General features: G+C 35.5%; 1 long non-coding RNA gene across 1 annotated transcript in view; it reads right to left on the bottom strand.

Annotated features, from left to right (window-relative positions):
• The window catches only part of LOC108314593, a 180,369-nt gene that overhangs the window by 29,247 nt on the left and 125,699 nt on the right, over positions 1-25,423 (bottom strand). The gene's annotated exons all lie outside the window — the stretch shown is intronic.

The following is a 25,423-nucleotide window of genomic DNA, read 5'->3' as shown; positions in this document are numbered from 1 at the left end:
GGCACCACATCCCTGACAAGTAATTTTCTAGACATTCCTGAAGTTCTTGCAATAGTCAAAATCTCACAACTTTACTAGGCAACCCATTTCAATGCTGGACATCTTCAGTTACCAGAAAAGATGATCACAAGACCTGATTCAGGAAGTTCTGCCTTCTATCACTCCGCTATCTCTTAATGTCACATCAATCTTTCTGCAGCAGCAGACCTCACCTGTACTTCATACACTTCTTCCTTCAGCCCAAGCCCTTTGTAATATTCTTGGTTTGAGTTTTTTAAACTCCTGCTGGACTTGTGCTTTCCTTGACTGTTTTTCTGGGTGCCTGACACTCTTTTTATATTCATTTTTTATGCTCTTCCTGCTGTCTTCACGTGGGTCTATTAAAAAACTGAGTTTTTAGGTTCTTCCTGTGTAACCACTTTAATTTCTAGCTAGATCCCTATTTTTTTCTTTTCTAAATTATTCACAATTGTATTTGGAATTGTACTTATTTTTCAAACGTCCAACTTTTTGAGCCACAGGATAGTATTTTATTAGAGTGTTTATTGTAGAAGCAAGGATAACATTATATCACAGTGAAAAGACACACTACAGATCCTGAGGCGCACAGAGGGCATGGACTGATGTCCAAATGAATACTACAATAGACATCCCCTTCTAGATACCCCTTCAGGAGAGTTATTGCATAGAACAGGAGAACAACAGCACCACATGGAAAGTGGATGCTGGGCTGGGCCCACTCACTGGCTAAGTGGTTTGTTTCTGCTGACCAGGCTTTCACTATGAGTGATTCTAATTATTGCTTCAACAAAATCACAAATATCAATGAATCATTGATATTGGGTGGCTTTAGAGTAGCTAAAATCACAGATGTCAAATTCACAAATGTTAAAAGCCTAAGGCAGGGATCAAAACACAAATGTTTATAGGAGCCATACAGGAAATGAACACTCAAGATGAATGGAAGACAATAGAGAATTGTAAAAACTACATTTAATTGGGAAGAGATGAAAATCACAGGCAGAGCAAACATTGATATAGCACCTATTCTGAACCAGGCATGGTTTGAGGAGATTTAGAGATACTGATTTATTTAATTCACACACATGAAAACCATATCACACAGTTCCCTTATTATTCTCTAATTTAAATGTAATTTACAAGTAGAAAAACTAAAACACAATGAATTTAAAATACGAGCACATACCCCATATAAGTGGGGCATCTGCTACTTAAGTCCAACTAATTGTTGTCTTTAAGATCAGGGATTCAATGTTGTCAAATTTGATTTTATAGAGAAGCTAGGAATTCAAATTTGTGTGTTGAATCTTAGTTTAAGATTATAACTTGTAATATTTAAATATATCAGCCATGCGTGGTCAAATATTTCCTGCACTAAGCCAAGGACACTAGTTTGTGTTTCTAGTATACAATACACCTTTACAGGGATCTTCCACAAGAATGGCATCTCTGCAGTTAATACTTTCTGCATTTCCTTTCTGGAAAACTCAGGAATAACAAGATAAAGGATTCCTTAGTGATAAATACACAAATAAATGGAATTTCTAGCCCATAAGTCCTTTGAGTAGATGCACACACCCCACTGTTGCTACATAAGACCACAGTTTCTGAATTCCAGAATGGCAGAAAAAAACTATGTGTAGAGCTGGTAAAAGTAAATCCAACAGATAAAAAGCATCTTCTGGCCAGGCGCAGTGGCTCATGCCTGTAATCCCAGGATATTAGGAGGCTAAGGCAGGCAGATCACGAGGTCAGGAGTTTGAGACCAGTCTGGCCAACATAGTAAAACCCATCTCTACTAAAAATAGAAAAACATTAGCCAGGTGTGGTGGTGTGTGCCTGTAATCCTAGCTACTTAGGCAGGAGAATCATGTGAGCCCACAAGGCCCAGCCCAGGTGACAGTGCGAGACTCTGTCTCAAAAAAAAAAAAAAAAAAAAAAAAAAAAAAAGCATCTTCTATAACCCAGGATTCCCTGGGTTCGACCCTTTTATAGGGTAGGCCCTTGTACTGGGCTTGCTTGCCTGCTAAGAATTGGCTATTGCGGGGGTCAGAAACCTGTAATATGTTTGACTAATAGTATTTTGAGGCACTTCTGTAACGCTACGTTTTCTTATTTCTCTTTTGGTTTTCTCTGGGTTCTTCAGCAAAGTTTATTTTCTAAAATTCATCTAGTCTCGGCTTTAAAAAGGCAAAGAGAATAATTTCCCTAATACTTGTGTTATGAAGAAAGGGAGAGCAGGAGCATCAACAGAAATAAAAATAAAAGAACCTCAAGGGTCTGTATACCTATTCTTTGAAAACCAAGAAAAAACAGGTTAAAAAAGATAGAAACAAGATTTATCATATATCTCCTCAATATTTTTTATTTTTAGCATCTTCTTTAAGTCTTCATGTTCACAACCTCAATTTAGAACCGTATCTTTTCCATTTCATTATCTCCTCACTGGTCTCCCAGACTCTTAAGTCTCACCAGCATTTTCTAATCCATTCATCACGCTTTGGTACGAGCTCGCTGAAAAATTATATTATTGCTGACCAAGTTAAGCTACAGCATCATTGTCTTACTTAAAACATTTAATGCTAAAACAGCAACTCAAACACTATAAAAATAATCCTTTAACATTTTCTATGAGGTCAATATTACCCTGATATCAAAACCAGGCAAATATATCACAAGATATAAAAGTACAGACCAATATCCCTCATATATATAGATGCAAAAATTAACTGTAACAAAATATTATTAGCAAACTGAGTCCAACAACACATAAATAGGATTATATACCACAATGTGGGTTTACCCCAGAAGAAAGAATGCTTCAACATATAAAAAGCAATCAATACAGCACATGAATCAAATAATGGACCAAAACTGTATATTATCTCAATGGACAACGAAAAAGCATCTGTCAAAATCCAACTTTGCATGATATAAATGTAAATTAGGAATAGAAGATAACTTCTTTAATTTGATAAAGGACATCTATGAAACACTCACAGCTAACATTATACTTGGTGAAAAACCGAATGTCTTACTCTAACATAAGGAAGACAGGGCTATACCCTCTTGCTACTACTATTCAACATTGTACTGGATATTTTAGCTAGGAAAACTAGGCAAGAAAAGGATGTAAGATCCCAGCACTTTAGGAGGCCAAGGTGGGAGGATCACGAGGTTCAGGAGATTGAGACCAGCATGGCCAACATGGTAAAATCCCATCTGTGCTAAAAATACAACAATTAGCTGGATGGGGTGGTACACACCTATAGTCTCAGCTACTCAGGAGACTGAGGCAGGAGAATCACTTGAACCTGGGAGGTGGAAGTTGCAGTAAGCTGAGATTGCACCACTGCACTCCAGCCTGGAGACAGAGCAAGACTCGAAAGAAAGAAAAAGAGAGACAGAGAGAGAAGGAAGGAAGGTAAGTTGAGAGGCATCCAGATTGGAAATGAAAAAGTAAAACCATGTTTTTAGATGACATGATCTTGTACATAGAACATTCTAAGGAATCCATTAAAAATTATGAAAACTAGCAAATGACTTTGGCAATGTTGCAAGATACAAGATAAATATGTAAAAATTAAGTGTATTTTATACACTAGCAATGAGCAATCTGAAAAAAAAGTGAAGCAGACCAGTTTTGAAATGGCATCAAAAAATACTTAGGAATAAATTTAACAAAAGAAGTACAGGACTTCTACACTGAAAACTACAAAAACTATAAACTATAAAACATTGTTGAAAGAAATTAAAGATAAACTAAATAAATGTATAGATAGCCCATGGATCAAAAGACTTCATGTTGTTAAAAGGGCAATAAAGTTTCCAAACTGATCTACAGATTCAACAAAATACCTGTAAAAAATTCAGCTGTCTTTTATGTATAAATTGAAAAATGGATCCTAAAATTTATATGGAAGTGCAAGTAACAATTTTTAAAATGAACAGAGAACTCATGCTTCCAACTTCAAAACTTACTATAAAGCTATAATAATCAAGATAATGTGGTATTAAAATAAGGTAAGATATATAGATCAATGGAATTGAATTCAGATTCCATTTTAGAAAGCCTTCACTTTATGGCCAGTTGATTTTTAACAAGGGTGTGAAGATCATTTAATAGTGCGAGAATAACCTTCAACAAATAGTATTGGGACAACTGGCTATGTACGTGCAAAAGAATGAAGCTGGCACCCTACCTAATTCCATCTACAAAATTAATTCAAAATGAGTGAAAGGCCTAAATGTAAGATCTAAAACTACTCTTAGAACAAAATATAGGAGTAATTCTTTGGGTTAGGCAATGATTTCATGGATATGACACCTAAAGTACAAGTGGTGAAAGAAAAAAACAGATAAATTGGACTTCATCAGAATTTAAAACTCTTCTGTTTCAAAGGACATCCTCAAGAAAGCAAAAGATCAACCCATGAAATGGGAGAAAATATTTGTAAATGTATACATCTGATAAGGGACTTGTATCCAGAATACGTAATTACTCTATAACTCTATAATTAAAATGACATATAGACCAGGCATGGTGGCTCACACCTGTACTCCCGGCACTTTGGGAGGCCAAGGTGGCAGAACCCTTGAGCCCAGGAATTCAAGACCAGCCTGGACAATATGGCAAAACCCTGTCTCTATAAAAAATACAAAATTAGCTGGGTGTGTGGTGGCTCACATGTGTAGTTCCAGCTACTCCTTAGACTGAGGTGGGCGGATTACCTGAGCTCAGGGAGGCTGAGGCTGCAGTGTGCCATGCTTCCATCACTGCACTCCAGCCTGAGTGACAGAGTGAGACTCTGTCTCAAAAAAAGAAAATGATGTATAATTCAATTAAAAATGGTGTTACAGACTAAATTGTGTAGCCCCCAATCTTATATTTTGCAGCTTTAATGTCTTATGTCACTTTATTTGGAGATATGTAGTATAATATAATTAGGTGATTAAGGTTAAGTGATGTCAGAAGGGTGGAGTCCTAATCCAATATGATTTCCTTATAGGAAGAGATTTAAGGTGCATGCACAGAGGCTAAGTGAGGGCATGGTGACAGGCAGTTATCCGCAAGCCAAAGAGAAAGGTCTCGGGAGAAACGAAACCTGTCGACACCTCAATCTTAGACTTCCAACATCCAGAGCTGTGAGAAGATAAATTTCTGTTATTTAAGCCACTCAGTCTGTGGTTTTTTATAATATGCCTGGCAGACTAACACAAATGAATTTGAATAAACATACAAATGACCAATAAGTATGTAAAAATCTCAAGATCAATAATGATCAGGGGAGCACAAATCACAACCACAATAAAATACCACTTTACACTCACTGGGATAGTTGAAATAAAAAAGACACTAACATGTGTTTCTAAAAATACAGAGAAATTGGAATCCGCATGTATTGCTGGTGGAAATGTAAAATGGTGCAGTCTCTTGAGAAAGTAGGGTGGCAGTTCCTCAAAAATTAAACATAAAGTTATCCATAAAACCCAGTAATTCCTCTTCTAGCTATATACCCAAAAGAAATATAAATATAGGCTCACACAAAACTTGTACACATATGTTCATAGCAGCAGAATTTGTAATAGCCAAAAAGGAAAACTCAAATATCAAGCAATTGATAAATGAATTTAAAAGGTGTAGTACCTCTATGAAATGTAACATTATTCAGCCATAAAAGAAATCAAGTGCTGATACATGCTACAACATGGATGGACCTGGAAAACATTATGTTGAGTAAAAGCAACTAGTCACAAAATATCACATATTGTAAAATTCCATTTACATAAAATGTAGTGAATATGTTCCATAGAGACAGAAGTAAATTAATTGGTGATTGCTAGGGCATGAGGACGGGGTAAATGATAGGCAAGTATTAATGGGTACAGAGTGTTTTGGAGAATAATAAAGATATTTTGAGATCACATTGTGGTGACCATTGCATAACTCTGTGACTATAGCAGAAACCACTGAATGAACACTAAAAGATGAATTATCAATAAATCTCAATAAAGCTATTACTTTTAAAAGATGCTTTGGCATCTCCTCTTTGACTGCAGAGTTAAGTCCAGGCTCCTTCATTGGACCTCTTTAATCTAACTTTACTTATTTTTCCAGGCTTGTTCCCCACAACTTCAATATCCTCATCTATTTTCTTTTAACAGAAGGTACTCCGTTTCTTATCTCCCTGGAAATTCATGCTCATTCTTTTATACCAAGCTCAAGGGTCACTTCCTGTCTAGTTTCCCAATCAGCATATTTGATTATTCACCAATTTGTGCCTCTGGTGTATATTTTACATATTTCTGAGCACTTAGGTTTTTTCCCAAAAATACTAGGAAATATTTCCTGTGGTAGTAAAACAAATATTGGAATTTTACAAAATAGTTAAAGTCCACCATTTAAAAAATCATGATATGTTTAAAATGAAATGAAATACCATGGTGTCTGCCATTTATTGACAGTGGGCTACAAATGATCAGTTCATGATATGATGGTAACTTACCTCCATAATAAGAATGGAGAGAATGAGCTTTAATGGAAGGATTGGAAATAAATCTGTCAGAGACTACTTGATTTTATGAAAACATCATAAACTTCATTGAGAAAGTGCACATGCCACTGAGCGGAGAGAACTGTGTATAAGCTGAAAAAATGTTGGAAAACTAGGACATTAAAAAATGGCAAATAACATGTAGTTTTAAGAGTTTTGTTCCATCACTCTTTTGGTTCCTGCAGATGCTGATGCAACAACCCCTGATCATATGCTGCTTTGCCATACTCTTAAGTTCAAATAAATGAGTATTTCCATGTTTCCATTTCATACAAAGTTTATTGCACTTCTTTAGTGTTGCATTATGCTTGCCACATCTTTTAGGAAAAGGGTGTACACTACAAAACCTAAATTTTTTGTATGACAGGTTGATAATGTAAAACTCATTGCTTTTGTGTCACTGCATTTTTATATTTACATTTAATTTTTCCCAATTTTAGGTAAATGAAGGAGAACATACTAATACATGTTTCAATGGAATTAAATGAAAACCTTTCAAGGTATAAATAATGAAATATGAGTGGCTGAGTATATGGAAAATAAGGTAGTGATTAATATAGGAGAAATCAAAACGAAGAATAGTAATAAAGTTAATTTTTCTAGTTTTTCTTTTAAAGTAAGAATTTGAAAAGTGTTTTTTATCCAACTGTTAAAAAGAATGGATATAAAGAAACTCAATTACTCCTTCTCTTTAAAAGTTATGTTGGCAATGGAAATATAACCAAGCCATGACAGGGACATTGTGAATTCCATATATTAGGCCCAAAGGCAGGTACAATTTTTAAGGTCTGACAATGTCAAGGTAAACATAATGATGATAACGTATTCATATTGAACTTGCAAGTTAAGTAGTCACTTTTACAAACATTATCTCATTTCAGTCTCATAACATCCTCTGGAGTAATGAAGTCAGGTTTTATCCCCATTCTATAGGTGAAAAAGCTAAAACCAGAGAGATTAGATAAATTTTACAAGATTAAAAACTCACTCACAGAGCCAGAACTCAAGTTTCCTCACTCTTTCACTGAAGTTTTTAAATTTTTACTTTCCCATTGCTAAACTGCAGAACTGTGTAAAGGAGATGCCAAACTGCTAAGAACATTAGGGTTGAGAAACAAAATTTCACTAGAGATTACATTCAGGTACAGGGTACAGAGTCCCTGTGATTCATTAGTTTCTGTCTTGGGTGCTAGGAAAACTATGAAAACATGCTTTTAGGTTTCCTTATACAACTTAAAATGTGTCATAACAGAAGTAAGGAAGCCGTGGACTCAATGACAGGTGACATTAACATATAGAGAATATTCACAGAGTAGTTAAGAAACAAAAGGTAAGTCAGTGAAATATGCACAGAAAGGCTAACTTTGTGCAAGATAGAGAGAGAGAGATTAAAGTACCTTACACTTAAGCCCGTTGTGGAAGGACAGAATTTCCATTCTTGACGTACTGCTACAAAAATAACTATAAAACTTAAACTTTATTGATGTTCTGCCTGCTAACAATATATGACTTTGTTTTTCATGATCTACTGTTAAACCTGCTTCTTTTTAATTCAAACTGACTTCTTGGGCTATTTAGTTTTATAACATTGCTACCTTTTCTGTGACATACTAGAAGCTGTCATTTATTTAAATTATCAATTCAAGTTTAAAAATTCTAATTTTAAAGCCTTCTATCTTATTTGATATTTACCATCTTTCCAAGTGGGAGTCCCAAGATTTCTCATCTTCCCAAGTCCCTTTGATCAATTCAGCATCCCTTCTCTAGACTTACTGAGTTTTTTAAAGTCAACTTTATTAAGATGTAATTTGCATATAATAAAATTCATCTATGTTAGGTGTCCAGTCATGAATGCTGCCAAATATGACAACCATCACAACCAACAAATAGAACATTTATATGACCCACACTCTTGTGCCCTTTCACATTAATCACCACACTCATGACACCAGACGGCCATTGATCTGCTTTCTGTCACTATAAATGAGCTTTGCCTACTCTAAATTATTCCATAAATGAAATAATATAGTATATGCTTTTCTACCCAGCCTATTTCATGCAACATTTTTGAGACTGACCCGCAATGACGTGTACATCCGTAGCTCCATTCACTTCATTACTGCATAATGGTATTCCATTGTTTGTGTGCATGTGTGTACAATTAGCTTATCTATTGACATATTCGTAAATGTTGAATTGTTTCCAGTTTTGGGCCATTACAAATAAAGCTACTCTGTGTATAAATCTATGTGAATAGCTGTATGTAAATCTTTGTGTGGACGTATGTTTTCATTGTCTTGGATAAATATCTAGAAATTGCTAAGTTGCATTGTAAGTATATCCATAACTTTATAAGAAACTACCACACTGTTTTTGCAAGTTGGCTGTGGCATTTTATATTCCCACTAACATGAATGAGAGTTCTAATCACTACATTCTCCACAGCACTTGTCACTGCCACTCTTAAAATTTTTGGTCATGGTAATGTATACGTAGTGGTTTCAATTTTGCATTTCCTGATGGTAAATGATAGTAAACATTTCACATATTTATTGGCCATTCACATATCTTCTTGTGTGAAATATCTGTGCAACTCATATATTATGCACATTTAATTTATGTAAATATTTTCTGCCACTCCATGGATTGACTCTTTAATTTTTTTATTCAATGAAGGAATTTTTAATTTTGGTTATGAGCAATTATCACTCCTTTCGTTCATGCTGTCATGCCCTAAGAAGCCTTTGTACAATCTCATGTCATGAAGATTTTCTTTTATATTTTAGTAATGTTACAGATTTATGTGTTCTAGAAGTTTTATGGATTTATCTTTATGTTTAGGTATCTGATCAATTTGTACTTATTTTTTACACATTGTGTGAGGTGGGAATCAATTTTATTTTCAAATTAATATCCAGCTTTTCCATCACAATTTGTTTAGAAGTGTCCTTTCTCCAAGTGAATTGCTTCAACATCTTTGTGGAAAATCTATTGAGCATATATATGTGGGTCTATTTCTAGTCTTATAATCTGTATATTCATCTGCACACCATAATACACAGTGTTGATTACTGTTGCTTGATCGTAAGTTTTTTATTGAAATCAAAAAGTGAAAATCTTGTCACTTTGCATCTTCTTTTTAAGATCTTTCCCCCATTTTAATTAGGATTTTTAAAAACTCATGTCTGCATGTTGAATTTTTTCAGATTATGTTTCTGTAACTATTATGAACATGTGTTTTTCTAATGTATTTAAAGGATGAATTGCATTGATAGATTTTGCAAATGTGAAACAAATTTGCATTCCTGAGATAAATTCTCTCTTCTCATAAAGTATATTATACTTGTATATATGGTATTTTATTCAACTTGTTAATATTTTGTTAAACATTTCTGCATCTGCAATCATGAGAAATACTGCCATGTAATTATTTTCTTGTAATATAATTATGGTATCAGAAAAGTGTTCCCTCTTCTATTTTCTGAATTTTTTTTTTGGAACCGGCATTATGTCTTTCTTAAATTTTTGGTAGAATGTACCAGTGAATCCATTTGGATTTGTGTTTTCTGTACGGGAAGGTTTTTAACTATAAATTCAATTTACTTAAAAGACATATCTTCATTTAGTTAATTTATTCTTGAGTGAGTTTTCAGTTTTTATCTTACATGGAATTTGTCTACTTCATCTAAAATGTATAATTTTTGACATAAATTTGTTCATATTATTCCCTTGTTATTGTTTACTCTCTACAGGAACCAAAGTGATATTCCTGCACTCATTCTCAATACTGGTGGACTGATTTTGCTTCAGTCTGATTCAAAGTTTATTAACTTTTAAATAGTTTCAAGAAGTAAGCTTTTGGTCTCATTGATTTTCAATTGTCTTCCATTTTATTTATTTCTTTATTATTTATTATTGTCTTCCTGCTGCTTCCTTTGGGCTTAATTTGTTCTTCTTTTCTAGCATCTAAAGGTGTAACTTTAGATTACTGATTTAAAACATTACTTCTTTTCTAATACAAATATTTCATACTATAAGTACCTCACTAAACTTTCTTTACTTGCATTTCACACAATTTTTTTTCAGAACAGTCTCTCTTTTTCACCCAGGCTGGAATGCAGTGGTGTGATCACAGCTCACTGCAATCTCCAGTTTCTGGGTTCAAAGCGATCCTCTTACCTCAGCCTCCCAAGTAGCCAGAGCTACTGGTGTACACCACCACTCCTGGCTAATTTTGTTTTTTCTTCTTATGATTATTTTTTTTAGAGATGGGGTCTTGCTAAGTTGCCCAGATTCTAGGTCTCAAGTGATCCTCTTACCTTGGCCCCCCCGCAAAGCTCTGGGATTAGAGAAGCCAGCCACCCATGCCCCATTCTTTCCACACATTTCTACTTGCTGTTTTAATTTTTATTTCATTAAAATTAGTTTCTCATTCACCTTAAGGCTTATTGTATAACCCATGAATTATTTAGAAAAAGACTGCTTAATTTTCAATTATTGAGTATTTTCTAGGTACCTTCCTGTCATCAAATGTTGTGGTCCAGAAATACGTCTTGTATAATGTGAAGCCTTTTAAATTTGTTCAGATTTGTTTTGTGGTCTCAAATATGATTTATCTTGGCAAATGTTCCGGGTACATATGAAAACATTGTGATTCTGCTATTGTTATCCCATAAATGTCATTTAGTTCAAATTGCTTGACAGTGTTGTTCTGGTCTTTCACATTCTCATTGATTTTCTGTCTACAGGCTCTATTAACATGAATTTGTGCATTTCTTCCTTCAGTTCTATCAGTTTCCCCTTAAGTATCTTGAAGCACGGTTGTTTATATATACACATTTAGAATTGTTTTTATAGATTAATTATTTTATTATTGTGTAGTGTCCATTTTTATCCCCAGTGATATTCCTTGTTTCAAAGTGTACTTTGTTTTTTATTAATATGGCCACTCCATCCTCTTTTCATTAGGGTTACCATGGTATATATTTTTTCATCTTTTTATTTTTAACCTAACCATGGAGGTATATTTAAAATGGGTTCTTTGTATACAACCTATAATAGTGTTTTGTTTTTTCATTGGAGTTTTTACAATTTTCATTTAATGTAATTATTGACATGTTGTATTTGAATATATAATCTTTCTGTTTTCCACTTGTTCCAGCGATTTTTCCTTCTTTTATTCCTCTTTCATTGCCTTCTTTTGGATCAATTGCATATTTTTTAAAAGCATATTATCTCCTCAATTGACTTAAGTGTTGACCAACCTGCAGAAATATGATGGACACCCAACCAAAAGTTGCTTCAGGTGTTAAGACTAACAGTGACACACAGACACCAAAAAGGAAAGAAAAGATTATTATTCATATTTAAGGCTATCTGCAGGAAGCTCCCCAGAAAGTCCGAAAACTACATGAAAGAGCAGAGAAAGGAGATTAGCTTGGGGTTTTTGTGGTGGTTAGATGGTGGTGTTGGGGTAACAGTTCCTGCACAGTGGGTAGGGCTTGTGTGGTTTGAATTTCCCAAACTGCCAAAGGAGGGAGCACCTAGAATTTTTTATTAGCTTGCCCAAAAGTGTGCAGAAGAGGAAGATAAAGGAATTAGGCTTAAAATCTGTCAACAAACATTTTAAAACGGAGTTAGATGCCTTATTTCAGCTTAACTTCTCTGTTTACTTTTTTGTGGTTGCTCTAAGATTTACATAACATGTCTTTTATTCATCGCAATCTACTTTCAAATACGATAATATTTCATGTATAGAGTAAGAAACTTAAAACAGTATACCTCCATTTCCTCTCTTTCAGCCTTTGCATTGTTGCTGTCATTCAATTCATTTCTACATGATATAAGCCTCACAATACTTGTTACTATTTTTATTTAGACATTTGTCTTTTAAAGTTCTTATAAATTAAGGAACATTTTCTTTTATTTATTATCAATTTTACAATTTCCAGGGCTCTTCTATTTTTGTGCAAATTCAAATTTCCATCTGGCATCATACTCTTTCTGTATATAATATTTCTTGGTGCACAGGTCTGCTGGCTATAAATTTCCACTTTTTTTTTTGTTTTTACTCTAAACATATTTTTCTTTAATGTTATTTTTTTAAACATATGTTTCTCTGGGGCCAGATACAGTGACTCATGCCTGTAATCCCAACACTTTGAGAGGCCAAGGCAGAGGAGTCTGGGCAACATGGCAAGACCCCGCCTCTGCAAAAAATTTAAAAATTAGCCAGGCATGGGGGCACACACCTGTAGTCCCAGCTACTCACGTGGTTGAGGAGGACTGCTGCAGCCCGGGATGTAGTGAGCTATGATCATGTCACTGCATTCCAGCCTGGGCAACAGAGACCTCAACTCAAAAAGAAATATTTTTTTCCCTCTGAATATAGAATTATGTTGATCAGTTTTTTCTTTTTGGTACTTCTAGTATGCCTCTTCATTGTCTTTTGGTTTGCATATTTGTTATGAGAAGTGTGTTGAAATTCTTATCTTTATTCCTCTAAATGCACTTAGTGGCTTCTCTGCCTGTCTTTAAGATTTCTCTTTATGTTTCATTCTCATTATTTTTACTGTGACGAGTCTAGGTTTAGGGGTGTGTGTGTGTGTGTGTGTGTGAGAGAGAGAGAGAGAGAGAGAGAGAGAGAGAGAGAGGTTGTTGCTGTATTTATCCTTATTGGTATTCTCTGAGCCCCTTCATCTGTAACATATACCTTTCATTATTTTGGGAAGATTCTTAGCCCTTATTATTTCTCCTTTACTCTCTCACCTCTCTGTGGAAATCCAGTCACATGAACATTAAACCATTTGATAGTATCTAATTCTTAGATAATCTATTCTTTTTTTTCACTTTTTTCTGTTTATGCTTCACTTTAGATAATTTTTTAATTGCTCCGTTTTTAATTTTAGCAATTACTTTCTCTTCTGTGTCAACTCTTTTGATAAACTTCTGTAATAAAAAGTGTTGGGCCAGGAGCAGTGGTTTACACCTGTAATCCCAGCACTTTGGGAGGCTAAGGCAGGTGGATCACTTGAGCCCAAGAGTACGAGACTAGCCTGGGCAAAAAAATTCAATAATTAGTCAGGCATGGTGGTGCTTGCAGGTAGTCCCAGGTACTCAAGAGGCTGAGGTAGGAGGATCATCTGAGTCTGGGAGGTCAAGGCTGCAATGAGCCATGATCACATCACTTGTACTCCAGCACGGGTGACAGAGTGAGACCCCATCTCAAAAACAAAAACAAAAACAAAGTTACTCTATTTTTTTGATGTTTGATTGTTGACAAGTTTTGGACTTCATACCTGCCTTTTCCTTCTGCCCCACATCTGCACAAGCTGAGAGTAAAGCACAAGTGTTCTTTCCTTTGGTGCTGATGGGAGGTACATGTATACCACACAAGCCACAGCCCAAGGACAGAACCCGTCATGTTGCTCCGCCACTTATCCAATATAAAATAAACTTATTTTTATAAAGTAAAAATTACCATAAAATAAAATCGACCATGAAAACTTACCATAAATCTTTCTCATTATGTAGGTAATAAACCTTTCATGCACCCTGTGTATGTGTATGGTATCATCAGTCAAGACATCTGAACAAAATTTTGGATAAGGATCCATGAGCTTCTAATAGTAATCCTTTGTATCTGATTTTTTTTTAATTTCAACCATTTTATTTAACTCTTATTTGTACTTTCTCTCTGCTGAAATTCCCCATCATGCATGTTGCTTACCTTTTCTACTGTATCTTTTAATATATTAGTTATAGTTATTTTGAAGTTGCTGTATAATAGCTGCAACATCTGGGCCATCTCTGAGTCTGTTTATATTGATGGCCTCATGTATTGACAATTTTGTTTATTTTGTAATTTGAATGGCAGCCATCACGTGTAGAAGAAAAATAGAGACTGAGTAAAGTAGTATTTATACCTGGAAATGAGGATGTCTCTTTTTTTGTCAGGCATTTAGTCTGGGGTTAATCAGGTACTGAAATGAATTTTCAATTCTTTGTCATTGTTGTAGATACTTTCAATAAAACACAGACTTCAAATTCCTCCACAAAGAGTGATGTTACTTAGCGCTTAATGTGAGATCTAAGGTTCTTAAGGGTTTTTCTCAGTATTCCTGCTACATATCAACTTTTGCAATCCCAGTTCACCTGAACAACACAGAGGCTCTCTTTCAATGTTCTTGTTTCAACCCCAGAATTAGAAACCTATTGCTCATTACTAAGCATCGGGCTTGTATTAAAGGCAGGATTTTTTTTTTTTTTTTTCTCCATTACCAGAGTCCAGACTATGTCTTAGACAGGCTTTGTTTGCCTGGGCCTATGATGTCAAACTTTCTCTGCTCTCTTCATGCAAACTCTAATTTGTATCTTTAAGAGTGTTTTATATTGCCCCCGCTGTGATATCAGTGTAGAATCACGTGGCTAGGAACTTTTGTTTCTATGCCTCCTTCAGAAGCAGTGTATCTTTACCTGAGTCCAGGGTGAAAGAGTTTTCTACTCTCCCCCAGAGCAGGCAGTCTTGTCCTTTACCCTCCCCACCAGAAACAGTGGATCTTTACCTGGTCCCTTGGAGAAAGGCAGTTTTCTGATCTCCACCAAATAGCCTGTGCTTCACAAAAGAGAAAGGTCCAGGCAAATTGGTGGGTTTTATATTTAAAGGATCTCTCTCTTCTCACTTGCCTTGCTCCCAATGTTGAGAATCCATGCAGGTCCATGGGAAAGAGCTTGTAAATGTGTACAGACTTCTTTTGTATCTGTGGCTTCCTATTAATCTAAACTATCATTCTAGCCCAGATCTGACCTTTAATATTTTTTTTCAATTGCAGTATCTTTAAACTATTTGTATGTCTTTTTTCCCTCTAATTGTCTATTTGATTACAGTGTGAGGGCAAGTCTGAAATAAGTTTCTCTGGCATGGCATAAACAGGTGTTTCTTCAATTTGCTATTATTTTTTAAATGTACACAGAGTAATGTGGCATTGACTGATTAATATGGTGAGATGGAACTTCCTAATTAAAAGTCATTCTTTTCCAGGTTATACCCAGGACACCTTTGAAATCTTTGCCTGATTTAGAAAATTATGAAAATTTCTTCAAGAGACTTTGTAGTTCATATTTTACTTTTTAAAGCTAGAATTTATTTCAAATTCTTCACGAAATGGACTGATCCCAAAGTGGTTAAACTGTGATTCTTTCTTACAGTGGATAAGGAGGGAAAAAAACCTTCAAAAATCACTTATAAAGTTTCCCTTTGATGGATAAAGCACTTGACTCTGAGAATGGCCACCTTCAGAAGCATAGCTGAGGAAACCACTGCTATGTGCTATGTTTTGAATGTTTTTCCCCTCCAAAACTCATGTTTAACTTAATCTTCAACATGGCAGTAGTGAGAGATAGGGTCTTTTAAGAGATGATGAAGTGGTATGAGGGCTCTGACCTCATGAATAAATCAATCAATTAATGGATTAATGGATTAATGAATTAATGGGTTACCATGGAGTGGGCTGGTAGCTTTATAAAAAGTGGAAGATAGACCTGAGCTAGCATGCTCAACCCTCTCACCATGTGATGCCCTGTACCAGTTCAAGACTATGTAGTTCCTCACAGCAAGAAGTCCTTACCAAACGCAGTTCCTCAACCTTGGACTTCTCAGCCTACATAACTATAAGAAATAAATTTATTTTCTTTACATATTATCCAGTTTCAGGTATTTTATTATAAGCAGCAGCAAAAGGAATAAAATTGTATGACCATATTTGTGTATCACAACTACAGCACCCATCATATTACCTATAGACTTGAGTAGTTTTAGTGAGGATGTCATAAGGAAAGAGTTTCTCTAGTGTATTTTTATCTACTCAAAAAAAAAACAAACTGGCCACAATGGCCCATGCCTGTAATCCCAGCACTTTGGGAGGTGAAGGCAGAATGACTGCTTAAAGCCAGGAGTTTGAGACGAGCCTGGGCAGCATGGCAAGTTAATACAAAAAAATTAGCTGGGCATGGCGGTGCAGGCCCGTAATCCTAGCTGTTGGAGGCTGAGACAGGAGGATCTCTTGAGGTCAAGACTTCAAGGCTGCAGTGAGCTGTGATGATGCCACTGCACTCCAGCCTGGGTGACAAGAGTGAGATCTTGTCCCAAAAAACAAAAAACAAAATTATTCCATTAACACAACAAATTCTGTACTATCTTTAGTAGTTCAGTACAGAAAGTTATCTTACAAGAGTTAGTTTTTGGAAATATCTTTCTAAAGTAAAAAAATGTATAATTACATCCAGTACAATGATGCTTATCATAGTATTCTATTTTTTAATTTCTGTGATGATTTTAGCAAGGAGTCTGTCTATACTCCCTGCTGAATTTTTCTTTAAAAAACCTGCTAAAACTTAATGCTCAGATCGCTGTCAACTTTAGTGAGAAAAAGATACCTAGTGTGGATAGATTTTCTCACATTTCACTTGTATGTAAATGACTTCATTGAGCATCACAGTTTTTAAAGGATGAATGGTAAAAGGCATTCAATGATATTTTGTATAATCTTAATTTGGCAAAAGAGTATTGCAAAAATGGCACAGAACAGTAATACTGTTTTAAAATAAGGCTCTGATCAATAAAATTAGCATCAGTATATTAGATACCCAGAAGAAAAATGTAAATCAGATTTTCAGCATTTACCCTGTTTCAACTCTGTGCTTATTATTTTCAAATGTTTGTCTCCTGCCTTGATATCTTCCCTGAGCTTCAAATTTATATGTTCATATGCTACTTAGTATGAGTAGGTATCTAACAGAGACCGTAAATTTCATGTGTCCAAAATGAAACTCTTTCTACTCCTGCTCACACTAACTCAATTGCCTTCTCCAGTAGTCTCCCCCATGACCCCTATTGCCCAAGCTAAAAACCTAAGAGTCATTTCTCAACTTTTTAGTGGACACGATTTAACATAAAATTTTTCTAAAACTATTCCCTGCATCGTGTTTGGCACTTGGTTGCCTCATTTGTTAACCCTAAAAATGTTCAAATCCAATTTGAATTCGTTATCGAAGGGTAACAACAGAGTGAGTCCTCTTCTAATAATAAGGAGATGATTTCCCATTTTCAAGACCACAGTCAGGTTCAAAAGGCTCTTGTCCCCCATTAATTCTATCAAACTCCCTCAGCTAAGTCAAGGCATTACTTTAGTAGCACAAACCTGGTAGCTTAAACTATAGAAATTTATTATTTCACAATTGTATAGACCAGAAGTCCAAAATAAGTTACACTGGGCCAAAATCAATGTGTCAGCAGGGCCACCCTCTCTTAAGATGCTCTAGCTGGAAACTTGTTCCTTGCCTCTTCCAGCTTCTGGGAGTTCCAGGCATTCTTTGCCCTGGAAATACTTCACATTTGGAGTGAATGCTTCCCTCTAGTCTCTGCCTCTGTTGTTATCATTGCTTTCCCCTCTTCTGTCTGTGTCAAATCTCCCTCTGGATGAAAGAATTTCCTCATGCTCTTTTATAAGGATACTTGTGATTGCATCTAGGGCCCACTTAGATAATCCGAAACAATCTCTGCATCTCAAAATCCTTACTTTAATCATACTCCATAAAACTGCTTTTTGCCATATAAGGTAACATTTGTCTATTCCAGGTATTAGGATGTGGACATCTTCTGGAAGAGGGCATTATTCAGCCTACCAAAATCATACAGGACCTATTTCAGACAATGACTTTAAATGTGTCACTGACTAGATGAAGAGACATAGAATCCGATTACAAAACCAACTCCAGTCATTTATTTGCACATCTAAAAGTTGAACTGATGTCATCTTCTCCTAAACAGTAAATAAGAATAAAAGTCTTACAATTTTTTTCTGTCATCGCTATTTATTATTACCTACAAGACAGTTACAAATAACTAGTGCCTATATGGATTCCTACAAATAATTTATTCTTTCGGGATTATTCCAAGACTTGTCAACTGCTTGTCACTGAGGGCATACATTTCACAGTCTCACCTAATGAGTTAAAAATCATATTTGTCTTGTCTATGGAATGTCTCACAGTTTATATTTTTTGTTGATTTTCTACTGTTTTCAGAGAAGAGAATTGTACCCCAGATACGGTTTCTTATAACACCTTTCATTTATGTTTTTCAGGAAACTATAGTGATTTATTTTTACTTTTAGTCATTTTGTGACCAGATTTTTCAGATGTCCATATCCGAAAGAAAACAGTTGAAAATAGATTTTTTTTTCCCACCTGATCATTAAGTTTAATGTCATGGATTGAGAAAGTTCCAGTTTAGTGGAAATATCCCAAAATTTGTAGTCATAGAACCAGAGTTTCTGTTCTGGCTGTACCATTCCCTCAGCTCAAGTTCTTTATCTGCAAAATGGGAGTTTTTATAATAAAATCCACAAAACAAAGTTGTTAATACAATTAAAGTAAATAAGTATATATTGGGAACTGTAAAATACCATTCAAGTTATAATTATGGTCATCTGAGATGCTTCTCGTAGATTTTTTAAAAACAGGGTGTTATTTCAAATGTCTCTGTTTATTAATTTATACTTAATCTTTCATTTAACATCTACAGAGTAGCTACTATATATCAGATGCTTGTCTTTGTGCTAGGTACACAACAATAAATAAAGCAACTAAGTTATTGCTTTAACGGCACTTACGTTCTAGTAGAGACCATTAAGTGCTAAAGTCCTATCTTGAGAGGCTACTGCTAAGAAACTTACAGATGTCTGTTCTATTCTGGTATATGGGGAAGCTCTATATGCACTCATTTTTTCATTCACTCAACAAATCAATGTGCATCTGCAATGTGTCAGAATTGTTATAAATGCATTTATCTAAATGAAAGTCCCTTAAATGGTTTAATCCAGTAGGTGAAATAATAAACTGGCAATGGTACCAGAAATAGAACAGAAAGAGTACAGCATTCTATAGGAGCTCCTCAAGAAAGCATCAAGCCCAAGGCAGGAAGTCATATCTTCTCAAAGTTAATAACATCTAAGCTGAGTCTTAACAACTAACAAGATTTGTGAGGCAGAGGTCAGAGAGACATTATGGCAGATAACTATCAAGATCAGCAGTAAATGTGGGCTTCAGGGCAGTCTCAGGTGAAAACACTGTGGCTAGTGTCTATTCAATAGCAGGGCATTCAAATAATATCCTCTACAAATTTTAAAAGGATTCTCTTTCCCATCCTCCCCAATGATAAAGTACAGTTGCCCCCTCAGTATCCATGGGGTTCCAGGATCCCTACAGATACATCTGTGGATGCTCAAGTCTCATATCAAATATATTTGCATAAAATCTATGCACATTTTCCTGTATACTTTAAATTATCTCTAGATTCCTTATAATACCTAATACAATGCCTACACATCACTTTATTTGCTTGGATTCAAAGAAGTACTTTGTGCACGGCACATTCAAATTTTGCTTCTTGGAAATTTGTGGATTTTTAAAAAATATTTTTGATACATAGCTGATTGAAGCCACAGACGCAGAACCCACATATACAGAGGGCTGACTGTGCTTAGTGGTCTCATTTTTACATTCCATATTATCAGTATTTGATCACTGTTGGTTGACATGCTAAGGAAATTCCCTCTTAATATTCTAACTGGAGAACTGAATGGGGATTTAAAATATTCTCAATTCGCTAGGTTGGAAAGGCCTTTTTAAAACTATCTTTACTTGGTAAGATCAGACAAGTTTTTCACTGCAGAACTGTCTTTGACATTTGTCTTGATACATGCTTCTAAGTAACTGGCCTATAGTTTCTTGTAATTTCCTTGACTAATAATATAAACCTAACTAGGGCAGAGCTAAGAATGCTGATGGAGACTAAATAGATTCAGCCGTGAGTTTTGGCAGCCATCGGGACGAGGCCTCAAAATGGCCAATTTTGGTGCTGTTCACTCATCAGATATTTTTTTATTTCCAATTTAGCCACCTGTTACTTGGAAAGCTGCTGACTGGGCTTGTATTAATTGAGCTGAATATTTATTTGGGTAAAATATTAATACTATTTTTGTATCTTTGCCCCAAACTTATTTTTGAATACTTTGAAAAAGTCATTGGATGAGTCTTCAATTTAAACTAGTAATTAATACTAGTTTAATACCATCGAGTATCTTTCATGCTGCATAAAGCCAGATATTGTTGTAAAATGGTCTGTACAGTGACTAAATTTCTATATAACCAAAGTATTTTTGCATCATGTTGTATTTTATGTTATATGGTGGCTTTCCAAATTAAATATATTTTTTTTATGATGGTGTGTGGTTCTATCTCCCTTTCATGAGCAGTTTATGTTGTCCTGAGGATTCTGGAGAGTGTGGTGTTGGTAGAAATCTGACAGTTTTATTCCCTTGCTCACAAAGAGGGCATTATCTCCTTTTTTATGGGAACACGGGTGGTGATAACCTATTGGCTTGCTGTCTGAATGTAAAACATGCCTTTATTATGACTTCTGGCTTTTGTGCAGGTGTCATCTTTTGATTCAGACTCGAAGGGCTGGACCAAGGTAGTTAAACTTGACAATAAATTTTTGAATAAATTATAAACATCGTAAAGTATTCAATGATGGAGGTGGTTCTATGACAAGACACCCCCCTTTTCCTCTCTGTGGAGATGACTGTTATACCTTCATCTGAAGTATTAAAAATGGGCTTGGTTGTTTGGGTGATTTACCATGAAAAGAACTGGTTCTTAGGGCTCCATCCATTATCCCTCCTCTATCATTATAGGCTGAACACCTCACTTTTCACTGATATAATTTCCCCATCCAGACTTCCTCTGAAACCACTCTGATTGGGTTTCTTTTTTAACTGAATGCCTTATTTTCCCAAGAGGATTTCAAATTTCCCTCCTATTGACATAGTGCACCAAGAACTATGGTGTCAGAGCACAGCGCTCTTAACACAAATTTTAAAAATGCAGAACATATTTGTACTGGGGAGATAGAGAGCTACAAAATGCTATAGGTAGTTCTAGCATTTGGAGGAAACAAACCCTTCGGCAAAAACCATCTGACGAAATGCCAACACTGAAAAGCTGATATTCCACCAACTAAAATTTAGCATAGTGCCAGTAATAAGGGCACTGAAGCAAGAATTAGTTATGCCATAGTAGATGGAACAAAATCAGTTATGCCACAAAATGGAACAAGAGCACCGTAAGACATGCAGAGGTGGGTTTAAGCTAGGGGACGGTTCTTTTAGCCCTACTAGTTAACGGTTATCACCTGTTCACCTCTGAGGAGAAAGTAGAAATTCATACCAGCTTTTATCACATGTCCTTTAGTTTTTTGTATATGGGCATGTTTGTTTCCATTTGATGCTGTCATAAATTACCACAAACTAGGTTGCTTAAAACAACATAACTTTGTTATCGAACAGCCCTGGAGATTGAAAGTCCATGGCTTTGTTCCCTCTAGAAGCAGTGGGAAGGACTCCCTTTTTCAATTGCAGCTTCTGGAGGTTGCCCACATTCCCCAGTCCTCTGCTTCACTCTCCACATCTTCCTGTTTGATTATGACTCTCCTAGGCCCTTCTGATACGAATGCTTGTGATTACACTGGGTACACCCAGAGAATGCAGGATAATTTCCCCATCTCAAGGTGCTTAACATAATCACATCTGCAAAGTGCCTTTTCCATGTAAGGTAACAAACTCACAGGTTCCAAGGATTCAGATGTAGATATCTTTGAGGTGCCATTATTCAACCTAACATGGTGGGGGGCAGGGAAACTCTTCTCAGCAGTTCTTTTCACAGATTGTTACAGTCAACAAATCCTTCACGTCCTCTGTTTAGTGTGTCTCTACCTGACTCAGACTCATCTGTGGCATCCAGGAGTCAAATCTGAGTAACCAGCATCTGACACAAAATTGTCTAAGTGGGATTTAGTTTTATATATAACCCACGTGTGCTATGTAGTACACAATATATTCCTTCATTCAAGTCACCAGTATAAATTTTAAACTGGATAATGTCAAGGACAGAGCCATTTTCTAGTAAATGAAGACTTCGCTCCTTAAATATTGAACAGTAACTGTTAGACTGGGAATCATTAATTCACTTACAAATCTATGAAGTGTTGTTTTACCATTTTACTCTAAATAACATCAAAAAATTATCAAACCCTTCACTGAAATCAAGAGGTGCTAAAGCAATTACTCTTCCCTAAATTACCATCAATCAATCACTATTTTAAAACGATATAAAATCAATGTGGCTTCACTAGTTCTTCGTGAATGTATATTGATTGCTAGTGATCATTGCGTTCTTTTCCAAAGGTTCACAAGCCTTCTATTTTAAAAAGTCCTATCCCAAATGCTGATAAGAATTAAAATTAAGTTGTTTAGTTTATATTTTCTGGCATTGCCATTATCTCCCTTAAAGAATTAAAACAGCATCTGTAAGTCTTATGTTTTCCTGCACCTTTCTTAGAAGCCATGGACCTACAATTTCTTCCTATTCTACAAAGTTGAAATCATCATTTTTGCCATCTTTTTTTCTTTCTCTCTGTAGCCTACCTCATTCGCCTCACTGTGCTTTAATATTCTTGGTGTTTTTCTCATATTTCTGTCATACTGTTATATTTCTCTTTCATTATATATCTCTCGTTACACCTTTTGTAAAAGTCTTTTATGAACCTGGACTTAGAATGAAATACTTATGTAACCGAATTATTTTCCTTAGATGTCTTCCTTTTGCCTTTCTCATTGAACTATTCAAGATGTTTGTATAGCCAGAATTATACTTAGAGAACTTTCCACCCTTCATCATCTATTTTCCTTTTAGAGTCTCAAGGAAACTTTTTAGCAATTGGCTGTCAAAGTCTATGGCATATGAATAAACAAACCAGCCTCCTCTTTCTTTATATTACACATTTACTGTTTCTTTAATAATCGGTTTTTCCTTCTTACTTAAAATCAAGTCCAGAATGGTATTTACCTATGTTGACTGTCTTACTCTCATAATAAAATAGTCTTTCAAAAGTTTATCAGATCCCCTTTTTTCAGCCAAATTGGACTTCCAACAGATTTCAAAAAAGCTGAAGTTTCCTGCAACACAAATGTTTGTCTTTATAATCTGTCATAGAGAAACATATTTTGTCTGTTCAAGAAGACATGACACAATATAGTTTCAACCCAACTCTCTATATCATCCAACTGCCTTCTGCCATGCTTAGAAACTCAAGTTCATAAATTTGTATACAGTCGGTATATTTTTTCAGGGAGGAGCTACTCACCAACTCTTCTTTTTAATCTATTTCTAGTTGCCATGTTCCTATCAAAAATCTAAAAACACAATGCTTAGTAATGCCTAAAATTGTGTTAACTCCTTGACAATATTTTGTGTTCAATTTATTACCCATTTTCTGTGGGCTAATTATGCATCAGTGTTTGGCCTAAGTATCTTTCAAGATTGGTGTCATGTTATTTTCATTTGATAATTCCTGCTCACAATAATTAAAAAAAAAAAAAGAGGGGAGGGCTTGACATGGTAGTTCACTCCTTTAATGCCAATGATATCAATGCTATAGGAGGTTGAGATGAGGAGGACTGCTTGAGGCTTGGGGTTTGAGACAAGCCGGAGCAAGATAGTGAGACCCTGTTCCTACAGAGAATAAAAATTACCCAGGTGTGATGGTGTGCACATGCAGTCCTAGCTACTTGGGAGGCTGAGGTAAGTGTATGACTTGAGCCTAGTAGTTGGAAGTTGCAGTGAGTTGTGATCACATAATTGCACTCCAGCCAAAGTGACAAAATTTTTAAAAAAGTTACTACTGCATACAGCTGATATTGAACAGAAACTACATCCCCAAAGGCTACCAATGAAAACTAAATATATTTTGACACACCAGCACAGAATATTATGACTGTATAAAATAAAATGTTGATACATGGAAATAACTACAGCCCAGCATATGGTGAAATGTTACAAGAAAGAAGGAAACCAACACATTGATTCCAACTTTGTGAAAATGAATACATATAAATTAACAGCCATTATAAGATCATTTGGAGAAGGTAAATAGTTGTATCTTCAATAGCAGTTTGAGGTATCAAGAAATCAAGATTTTAAAACTGCAATGAAGTAACCGAATAGTCCAAATAATGTGTGTGTGTGTGTGTGTGTGTGTGTGTGTGTACATAGACACAACTTTATCCAATTGCAGTCTACTTCAGGGCTGTCATTAGCTCAGCCAGATGTAAAAGCTGAATCCCTGGGATTCATGTAAAGCAGACTGAGATCAAAGGAAAGGAAAAAGATAATTCATGTGCTGTTTTTAGTCTCTTCAATATATCCAGAAAGATCAAATATTTTAATTGGAAGTTTTATGAGGTCCTATGTTTATCAAAATGCAACTGAAACTAATCTGCATCAAAAGCATCTAGCATTTTTGTTAAACATGCATTTTCTGGTCCTTATCAAGGCCTATTCCAATTATAAGAACTAAAGCCTGAAGCCTGATACTCTACCTTTGTTGGTGAGCACCTCAGCTGATTCATAGGAATCCTAAATTTTAAGAACCATACCAGCTGAGCATGGTGACTCATGCCTGTAATCCAAACACTTTGGGAGGCCGAGGTGAGCGGATCACCCAAGGTCAGGAGTTCGAGACCAGCCTGGCCAACATGACAAAACCTGGTCTCCACTAAAAATACAAAAATTAGCCAGGTATGGTGGTGTAACCCTATAGTTCCAGCTACTCAGGAGGGTGAGGCAGGAGAATCAGTTGAACCTGGGAGGCAGAGGTTGCAGTGAGCCAAGATGATGGTGTCACTGACTCCAGCCTGGGCAAAAGGGCAAGACTCCATCTCAGAAAAAAA

This window comes from Cebus imitator, unplaced genomic scaffold (genome assembly GCF_001604975.1).
Source record: "Cebus imitator isolate Cc_AM_T3 unplaced genomic scaffold, Cebus_imitator-1.0 Scaffold157, whole genome shotgun sequence".
NCBI classification, from domain to species: Eukaryota; Metazoa; Chordata; class Mammalia; order Primates; family Cebidae; genus Cebus; species Cebus imitator.
The sequence above is the reverse complement of the archived record's forward strand: the minus strand, read 5'-3'. Positions and strand labels throughout refer to the sequence as shown.